The sequence below is a fragment of the Zea mays genome, chromosome 4, assembly GCF_902167145.1.
Source record: "Zea mays cultivar B73 chromosome 4, Zm-B73-REFERENCE-NAM-5.0, whole genome shotgun sequence".
In the NCBI taxonomy this organism is placed as follows: domain Eukaryota; kingdom Viridiplantae; phylum Streptophyta; class Magnoliopsida; order Poales; family Poaceae; genus Zea; species Zea mays.
In genome coordinates, this window is record NC_050099.1 from 162,483,926 (window position 1) to 162,494,107 (window position 10,182).

At 37.6% G+C, this 10,182-nt stretch overlaps 1 protein-coding gene and 1 long non-coding RNA gene across 8 annotated transcripts in view; both read right to left on the reverse strand.

The window, feature by feature from the left end:
• Positions 1–1,408, reverse strand: part of LOC103653935 (protein PHOTOPERIOD-INDEPENDENT EARLY FLOWERING 1) — a 37,367-nt gene extending 35,959 nt beyond the window's left edge. For 6 of the 7 annotated variants that reach the window (XM_035967370.1, XM_008680742.3, XM_008680743.3 and 3 more), the window contains exon 1: positions 636–1,408. The gene's annotated coding sequence lies outside the window, so the exon portion shown is untranslated. The remainder of the gene's footprint in view (positions 1–635) is intronic. The other variant, XM_008680740.3, reaches the window with a different exon arrangement.
• Positions 1,409–5,038: 3,630 nt separating this feature from the next.
• On the reverse strand, positions 5,039–6,081 carry LOC109945572 (uncharacterized). Its single transcript, XR_002268813.1, has 3 exons — positions 6,030–6,081; positions 5,867–5,948; positions 5,039–5,091 (listed from the first exon to the last, which is right to left on the reverse strand). It is a non-coding gene; the product is annotated as an uncharacterized lncRNA (long non-coding RNA).
• Between the last annotated feature and the right edge of the window lie 4,101 nt (positions 6,082–10,182).

The following is a 10,182-nucleotide window of genomic DNA, read 5'->3' on the forward strand; positions in this document are numbered from 1 at the left end:
AGCCTAGCCCAACTTGCTTGGGACTAAAAGGTTTTGTTGTTGTGACAGAACTAGTCAAATGTACTGATGTTATGTTCGCCTAAAATCATGCATTGTAGCCACATTAGCATTGTTCAAACTCCAAATGCCTACAGCATTGCAATCACACACAAGGGGACCTCAAAACCCAAACATTGCAAACTTCAATCCCCATATGCAAACCCATCTGGAATGGATAATAGAACCCCAAGGTAGAGCAGCAGAGATAAACAGCCACGGGGAGGAGCTCCAGTCTACAGCCAGCAGCTGACATCACGTGGGTTGTGGAGGTTCACTTGCCCAAAGGCTTGGGAAATAAAGCAAATCACGTGCACTGCACAAGCAGTCTGGACGGGCTGGGAAGAAGAAAAAAGATTTCAAGGATTGCCATAAGGAAGGGAAAGTGACTATTCAAAGCAAAATTGGAAATCCGACCAAGCAAGTTAGGGGCCCTATAGCCCAAACAAGAAGCATCTCAAGTCCGATGGATCAGATCTCCACTCCACGTCATGACGTCCAGCAGTGGTGGTCCCAGAAATGGAGCTAAGTATGGCAGTCTAAGAGTCCAGCTAGGTTGAAATTAAAGCATTAAACTATGTACCAGTCAAAGTACCAACCTGCAGGTCCCGCGGCGGGATCTGGCAGCCGCTATACCGGAGGCAGCACGCACTGCCGAAGTGGCGGGCACCGTCCGGCGGCGCTGCCGCGCGTTGGGACGGGCAGATCACTTCGGTTCGGTGGTGGTCGGCGCCGAACTCGCGTTGGGGCCGCACAACCCACTACAGGTGGACGTGCAGCCCTGGACGAGATGCACTGGCGGCGGCGCGTGGTTGCACCGGCGCCAGCGGCCGGAGCGCGGGAGCAAGGAGGCTAGGGTTTAGGCCTTTTAGGATGAATGGGGAACACGGAGGAGGAGGTGAGTCGCGACTGCGAGGGGGGCATCGAAGCGACGCGACGGGCGGACGAGCGCCGGGGCCTCGGGGGACAGAGTCGCAGGACGCATCGGGGAGGATGGGAGATTGGCTGAGGAGTGAGGACCAGGAAGGATGGGCCGGGTATTACCTGGGGCTAATGGACCGGACCAGCTTGTTGGCGATTCTCGGATGGAGCACAGGCGTGCCGGAAGTGAAACAGTGCCACATGGGCTGCGTCAAGAGGACCAGAGGCCCAGGAAGCAAAGCACAAGATCTTTTGGACCCGAATAGGTGAATTAGTTGCTCGTATTTACATTTACACTAGTGTATGAAGCGCGCACATGCGCGCATGGCAAACCGTTTAGCGTTATTGTATAATATCTGATGATTATATGATTGACAGTAAGTAAATTAGGATATAAGAGTAAAGACAAAGGAAACCAGGATCAATGTATAAAAGAGTTGCACATTGTGCAGAGGTGATAATTATAGCAGGTATGGTAGTTGCATAGTCAACCGACTTGTTCGTAGGTTTGTACAAACTTATATATTACATCATTAGCGGTTCGATGACTAGAGATATGTTAAATATATACAACGCCGCTAAAGTTTTAGCAGTTTGGTTATATATACACAAAAGCATTCATGCTCCAAAAGTCATGATTCGCCCAAAAGTGACTATTCTCGTCATAGTACCTGTGCAAAAAAAAAGGTTAGCGTCAGTTGTTAAAGAGTCTTTAAGCTGTTAAAGAGTCTTTAAGTTGTTGTGTCTTTTTTGTATGGCTAGGAGAAGAATACTTTGATTATATTGATTAGAAATTATGTATACAACAGGAGAGTAGATGATGTAATACCTTCATGAGAACATCATCAGATCGTTGATGATCTAATGATTAAGGTTGTCAGGGTATGTAGAACCTAGCTGTGTACTCTTGATCCTACATGTTTGTTAGCGTTAGTATAAATCAGGATTGATACCTGCAGAATTTAAATAGTGTTTATGATTTGGCTTCAATTTTTTTGTAGATACATACTTCTTAGGAGGTGATGCGAGGCTGTCTTCATTGAGCTCAGCTGAAACCTGTTCATCAACCTGTAAATAAGTGGATAAGAATTGTTAAGTAATATTGTCTGTATAAAATAAAAGTGAAGAAATCTTTTTTGGGGGCCTTTTTGGCAATGTTTTTCAAACTATTATTGTATGGCATACTTTGCCTTTCTTATTTTATGGTATTGCCATACAACATTGTCAAAAAGGCCATACAACATGTGTAGGTGATTACGGAAAATAACCTTTTCTATTTTCAGGGCTAAGAAGTGTCAAGTAACCTTTCAAAAAAATAAGTGTCAGCATGAAACTGTCTTTCTTATTATATGGCGTATTTTGTCATAACCTATTTCAGTCGTACATCACTAAACTGACATGGAATAACATACATATATTTGATAGTTAAAAAAGGGAAAAGATTGCCATAGGTTAAGAAACACAGGATATTAATTTGCATATATTGGTGGGTCACACAGTTGCTTTGGAATCATATAGTGTACTAAACAGATTTAGCGAACGGATCACTGAGTCCATTTTGGTCTATTTGATGATTATCTATCAAAGTCACCCATATGTTTGGTAATATTCTTTAAGGCTGATGCATCGCAACTCTGAGTTATCATACAAAGTATTATACAAAGTCTAGATGAATTACCAATAAACAGTGTACTGGACTCCTATTGATAGTGACCACTCATATGATGACATCAAACAAAAAACACCATAGCTATATGTCTGCTTTGTGTGGGCAGTGATATTGCCGTGAGTATTTTTGGATTATATTCGAGTTGAATGTACCAGTACTAGAGTTAATTTGCTTTAATTCAAAACACCGTTCCGGTTGGAATTTCGTTATCCGTGTTCTTTGATTGTTGTTCCTCTATTTCTTTATTTTTTGGCATTGGCTGGTGGCGGTTCCTTTTTTTTTGCATTGGCTGTTGTGGTTCTGGTCAGACTGTTGGTCTAGATTCTTGGCTTTGTGTGATCGGAAGCATATTTCTTTGTGTGGTCGGAAACATACTATCGCGCTTGCAACCTCATTTCGTGGCATTCGCTGAGGGGGGTGACGGACTGGGGCTTTCAGCGGCCCAGTCGTCTGCCTATTTGTTACATGGCCAAGATCAAGGTATTTGTTGAGCTGCAACAATTCTGGAGAGCATGATAGAACATGGGGAGACTAATAAATGTAAAATAGAGATGAAGGTCACATCAAAAATATTTGGCAACAATTCTGGAGAGTATGATAGAACACGGGGAGACTAATAAATGTAAAATAGAGATGAAGGTCACATCAAAAATATTTGTAATAATTTTTTAGAATGTAGTCCCACATTCATGAATGATTGTGTTGAGTCCAAGTAGCAAGATAAGATAAGAAAAGCTATCTTGAAAGTTCAGGTAGCAAGATAAGATAAGACAAGAAAAGTTGTGTTTAAAATACTTCCTGTTGTGTTATACCTTTTGAAACTAAATGGCGGTGGATATAAAGCACTGGATTTATTTTGCAGACTTAGATAAATTGGTCCTAATTCATGTATAATTACACAAGCATATTTTTAAAGTATTTAGTGTTTCTTGGAAACCAAATTTATAGCAGGAAGCATGTGCATATAAATAACAGATGGAACTAAACTATTTTTAGAAGAGGATATCCTCCCATCCTGAGGAGATATTCCTTTATTCAGCATTGGTAACTAAAATAGAAGTGTTGCCAGGGTGATTGGCCATTAGGATCTAGTCCTGTTTTCTAGTTTGTTTTTTCTTACTAAGGATCCAGCTATGTTACAATGTTATGTTAGTGGCAGATATGGATAGAGTATGGATAGAGAAAGTAGAAACTCGCTTTCTTTCGAAGGCGAGGTTAAGAAGAAGGTAGGGCAATTTCTTCGATCCAAATCTTATGAACAGATTCATTCATTTCAAATTAAGAATCATATGCAACCTCAAAGATATGTATTAAGCAAGAGTGGATTGTAACATGTGTTTTTATTGCAATAAGAATAGACAATTGTTTTAGTGTAAGAACATATGTAATCCTAATGCTTAAACATGTTTTATTTGAGAGTTTGTAGGAATATGTGCAATTCAAATGTATGAAAATAACATACTTACATTTGTGTCCTGTAGCATCTCAGAATACGTAAGTCTGCGTCGTGGCTGCCAAAATACAGTTGATGAGTTCATATAGGTATATATAAGTTGATACAGAATAATTGTAGTTAATATTAAGAAATATCTTACCACACTTTCTTGTTTGGTAGATGTGGATAGTTTGGCAATCGATGTTGCTGGAGATTCTTGTGTGGTTGTGACATCAATTATGTTGTCTTGTGTTAACATCTGTTGTTGGGAAAGGTTTTGTGTGGCACATGGTATCGATGCTTGTCTTCCATGACTTGTTAGGACAGAAAGGATAGAAAAGACTCGATTTGTGACAGAGAATGCAGACATGTTGATGGTAACAACAAATGTGAATTTGAGGGAGATAATGGCAGCTAGGTCTGGAGGAGGACCACGAGAAACATCTGATGTGCTAAAAAGGGTTTGACAAGATTTTCCTACTATTCGTTTAGCTATACTATCAAAGCAAAAGAATTCTGCTTCGGATGTTCCATCAGTGGCAATGAAGTTGAGTTTATATCTGTGAGCTAGGAATTGTTAGTGTTGTATAGCAGTTATTAGATAACTAAGTCTACACGCAAAATTATAACTGGTTTGGTGTCTGTGCATACGGTTACCTGAACCCAGTTTCTGTCCCATTGCACGATGTGCATTGGTACCCAGTAGATGTCTGGGATGAAGACTTGTTGCACTTGATACAGGATGGGAACCACCATCTACCATCTTGTACGAGGCGTGATATAGTGACGGTGCATTTGAAACCGTGTTCCTGCATTTTGGAAAAGAAGTCTGCTGTCAATAATTATATTGCACTTTATATACTGATGAAATATAATAATAGAGAAATATGTGGTTATTACAGGGAACATATCCGGATCTAGCTGAAGTAGTTCTTCAATGGTCTTGTCTTCGATGTTGAGTGTTTGAGAAGCCTGCAATTCTTTCTCAGTTGCTTGAGGGCGTATCATTTGAAGCTTAGTGTTTAGCAACCTTTAAAGGATATAGTAAGAATGATGAGATATTATCAAAGAATTGTGTAATTAGGAAGGAAAGTAAACATTTATGTTTTTATTTACGAATTGTGTAGAAATTTGTTGTTGTAATGGTATTGAATGGATTAGAGAAGCATTGTTATTTTTCTTGGAATAATGTAGCAGCAAAGTGTGTATTGTCTATAAAAGATGAAAGAAAAATTAAGATAATTCTGAAATGTACACCAGTTTTAAAATATGTACTGAGAAGAGACAGAGTTTGAAGAATTGTCTAGAAAATTGTGGTAGTAAATAATGGAGTTTTATAACAAAAGAGAATGGCTTTGGCAAAATTAACTAGGTTGTAGTACACATTACTTGTTTTATACTATGTTACCAGCCTTTTTTTATAAAAGGTTTGTGAAACTAAATGTAAAGATAAATAATCATTTAATGAGTATCCATTTTGTTGTTTAAATTATGAGCATATTTTGAATAATTTAATTTGAAGTATGTGTTTTGAGCAACAAAAATGTTTTAACAACTTCAGACTAAAGAGTTGTTATAGTTCAGTTTTGAAGCTACTAATAAATAATTGCATGTATTATATGCTATTTAAAGGGTATTTAATGAGCATGCAACCAGTTGTGTATTAAAAAATATAAAAAAGGTCAAAGCTTACAAGGTCTTGGCGTACCAATAATTTTTTATACGAGGAGCAATGGTGTGGAAACTGTTTATGAATAAAAATATAGCTACAAAGATAGGTAATGTTTGATTTTTTTTCCTCTTACTTGCTGTAATACACCTGGGCTTCAGGAATGTCTGGGTTGAAGTACCATGTACATGCTGCCGTGGCACTTAGATATGCTTCTCCTACATTGGGAGTAACACACTTGTATTGTGTCTGTAAATGTAGATAGTGTAACTGTAATTTAGAAGTGTTTAGTACACTACCTTTGAATCGCTTAGCAAGGCATCCAACAAATAGTACGACAACAGGTTTGTTGTCATTGTCATCGTAGATGTTGTCGACAGAGAAGCTAGATGCTTGGTGTCCCCAAAGCGTCACTTTTGTAGAGGTATTGCTGGTGCAATAAAATTAAAAAGTGTTTGTGCAACAAAAAAACACATTGATGAAAACGTTACTATGAAAGAATTATTTTTTGCATGATTTGATAATAATGCAAGAATACAGTGAAGCTATTCTTACTTTATGTCCTTGAGAAATATGTCTCTAATGATGTTTGAGTTGTTGTAACCAACATGGTGTAGAGAGCCAATTTCTGTCAAGATTCCTAGAACATCTGCTCAGTTGCCAAAGAAGCAATATATGAATTTAACAGAGTAAACAACTTTGCATAGGGAACAATGGCATAAAAATTTATGAATTGTGTCTTACCAATCAAGTATGTTTTATTGTCAACATTGTTGCCTATATTTTCGAAAGATGTGAGTTTGTAGGCGTATCTTGGAAAGGTGGGTGGCGGATCTTCGACTACCTTTGCTTGAGTGTAAAGAGTGAATTGTATCATCATACTGTTGTCAACAGGTTTGTAATAGTTTCTGGATGGAGTAACACGAAAGCGTTTGAGCTCATAGACTTTGTCAATTTGGATTAGTGAGCCTTTGTCATCTACTAGGGCGGCTTGAATCTCAGCGTGGATGGCTGTGCCCTGGTATTAAAATAGGCTAGGATAAGTATGTAAGATGTTCCAGTATAGTAAGTAATGCAGCTACACTAACAAAAAAAGCTATAATGCATGAAGTCTATAGTGTGCTAAATGTGAATTGAATATATTTATTTATAAATCTGTAGTTTGTGTAATCAACTTAGTACCTGGAAATGATATGAAGTCAATGTTTATAATTACATTGTATGACTGATGGTTAATTTTTTTTAAGCATTGTTATATGAATTTTAGTTCACAAATGCGCATGGTGTGATACACATACCATCTTAGAACTATGAATGTTATCTGCGTGCATGTGTTATTGTTACATGTGGAAAATAATTTCTATGGTGAAAACAATGTTGTTAAACATGTAAAGAATTGTATTGTATAGAATAAGTTGTGGTGCAGTGTACATTGTTTAATGTAGTACCTGTTCATCAGCTAAGATGAGGTTGACATGGCGCAAAGGCCCATCATTTGTTGCGCCTCGGAATTCCCATTTTCTAATGATACGCACTCTTATTGCAGCATTTGTACTTTTAGGATCCAATTCTGCAATAGGCGTGAACAACATTATTGAAAGTTATTATACCTGCACATAAAGAAACATGATATTTTAATAAGTTGTTGGTAAGGTACCAAAAAAACGAATATAAAGTTTTATTGTACAAAACGAACAAGGAGATTAGTAATAATATATAATATATATGTCTTACCTATCATATATGAGGTAGTTTGTATGCTTTATATATATATATATATATATATATATATATATATATATATATATATATATATATATATATATTATATATCATGTTTGATGTTCTTGTATATAAGCATGAGAGCAAATACATAACGCTATTCATGAGGATCTTGTTCGGCAATACGTTCAAAAACCTCTTTGTATACTATGTTTCGGGTTATAGAACTGCAATTGCCTGATTCATCTTCAATGAGAATAGAAAGACCCTTTTTTGATGTAACTCTTGATATGGCAACGTAGAGCTGACCATGTGTAAAAATTGGTTTTTTGAGATATATGCCAACCTTTGAAAGTGTTTGTCCTTGGCTCTTGTTGATTGTCATTGCATAGCACACTTTTATCGGGTATTGGCGTCTTTGAAGGACAAATGGCCATTTTGTATTTTTCAATGTCAATGATACACGAGGAATGAGCACATTTTTTGACTTGTGAGTGCCTGTCATTATCTGGCCTTCAATAACCTTGTCACCTAAAGAAGTTAGAAGCAATCTTGTTCCATTACAAAGGCCTTCAGATTGGTTCAGATTTCGAAGTAGCATTACTGGTGTACCCTTTTTCAAGACTATCCGATGTTGTGGAAAATTATTTCCATTCAATGTATTCAAAAATTCTACGGGGTACAAAAGATCATAAGAGTCATGTGTATTAGGTGCTTTGATTACTTTGTCGCAGCTTAAGTACTCCTTTGTTTGCTCAGGGATAAGGGAAACAATATAATCATTTATGGAATCAACAACATCATTTGTGGGTGTTAATATGGCACGAGCTTTTAGATATTGAAGGTCCATGTAATTAGTTTGCAGGTCTTCATAGACCTTTTCAACAATACATGCAGTTTTGTCACCTTGAGGCATTAGAAGAAATTCTTCGGGTATTTGTATCCATGTTGGCTCATCTTCGCCTTCTCGTGATGTAGCATGTATCTTCCCCTCTCCAATGTTGAGCATCCATTTACTAAATTGAGACAATTCTTCTTGATCTTCTTGTGACAATGATGTTGACGAAAGCCTCATATTATGGGTAAGACGTAGGATATGAACATGAGACCAAAGAGAAGAGTTGATTATTGCTGAATTTACAATCTGTGAACGATTACCCCCTTCAATTACTGGCAAAATTTGCCGTAAATCTCCTCCAAGAACAACAACCTTTCCACCAAAGGGTAAATTGGTAGCCATAGGAGATGAAGATGATAAGATATCTCGTAAAGATCTGTCTAATGCTTCAAATGCAAATTTATGTGTCATCAAAGCTTCATCCCATATTATTAAAGATGTAGATTGAATTAGTTCACACAACATTATGCCACGTTTGATGTCACATATTGTTCCTTCATCTAATTCACATGGTATTTTGAAACGAGAATGTGCTGTTCGACCACCTGGTAGGAGTAAAGAAGCCACACCTGAAGAAGCGACAGATAACACTATGTGTTTGCGGCTGCGTAAAAATGTTATGATGGAGTTCCATAGATACGTTTTGCTTGTACCACTGTAACCAGAGACAAAGTAGAAGCCTAGTCTCTTTGTTAGAACAGTTTCTGTAATAGTTTTGAAAGCATGTAGCTGATCATTGTTTAGCCTTGAGATAAGCATTTCTGATTCAGATTGCATAGCATTAATATCATATATAAGTTCATCATCAATTAGGCGATTTGTAGGCACTTGAAAAGAAGAATTTGTTCTAGATGGTAAGTTGAAATCCTGAATTCGACTTCCTCTTTTGCTAAATAAAGTTTCAAGTTCCTCTATGAGCTGATTTTTAAGTGTTTCATCAGGCATCTGGTACTCTGGGTGATTAAGCGTTTGTCGAGTGTTATATTGAATATCGTCAGCTAATAATCTCCAAACTTTCTCAAAGAAAGACAATTCATCACCTACTTCACAGAAAAGAAGCATCGTGACAAAAAGTTGGCGAAGCTGATTTGATGTGGCCCAAGACGCGGCCTCATCGAAGGCGTTGTACCATTCCTGGTCATCTTCTAGGAGTCCATGTGCTCTACAAGCTTCTTTGAATGTTGGATGTAAAATATGATTGTATGTTCGTAATGATTCATAGCTCTGAGCTCCCTTTACAACCATTAGAAGCATTCTGACATAATATCTTTCTCCTGCAGATGGATGCACAAAATGTATGCGGCCTATTTTACCATGGCGTTGCCTGTGCTCCCATAATCTTTTCTTTTCATCCCATCTCCACTCGGATGGGAAGTCAGGGTAAGTTAGGGATCTAGCGTTCTCATGTCTTTGATTAGCAACAAACCACTCAGTCAACATGGTTCGACGTAAGAATTCTTGTGATAGGATTTGCGACATGTTGGCATTAGCATGGTATGTAATGTAATTTTCATTAGGTAAGTGAACTGGCAATCTCTCCACGGGAGGAAAATGCCGATGGATTTCAAAACCAAAAATCCTCCAACATGAATCATATGGACATATAAATCTAGCATCTAAATATTCCTTGACCTCATTCCTTGTATTTGTCTCCTCATCAATAGGAGTGTCCTGACCATCTATAATCTGTTTCAAATACAACTTGCTGCGATCTGGACCCTTTGTAACATATTTGAAAAGGTACTTAATGAATATGCTTTTGTTACACCATTCTACATTGATGTGGGCCTGATATTTTTTGAGTAATGTCATGTTGTAGGGAACAACCCATC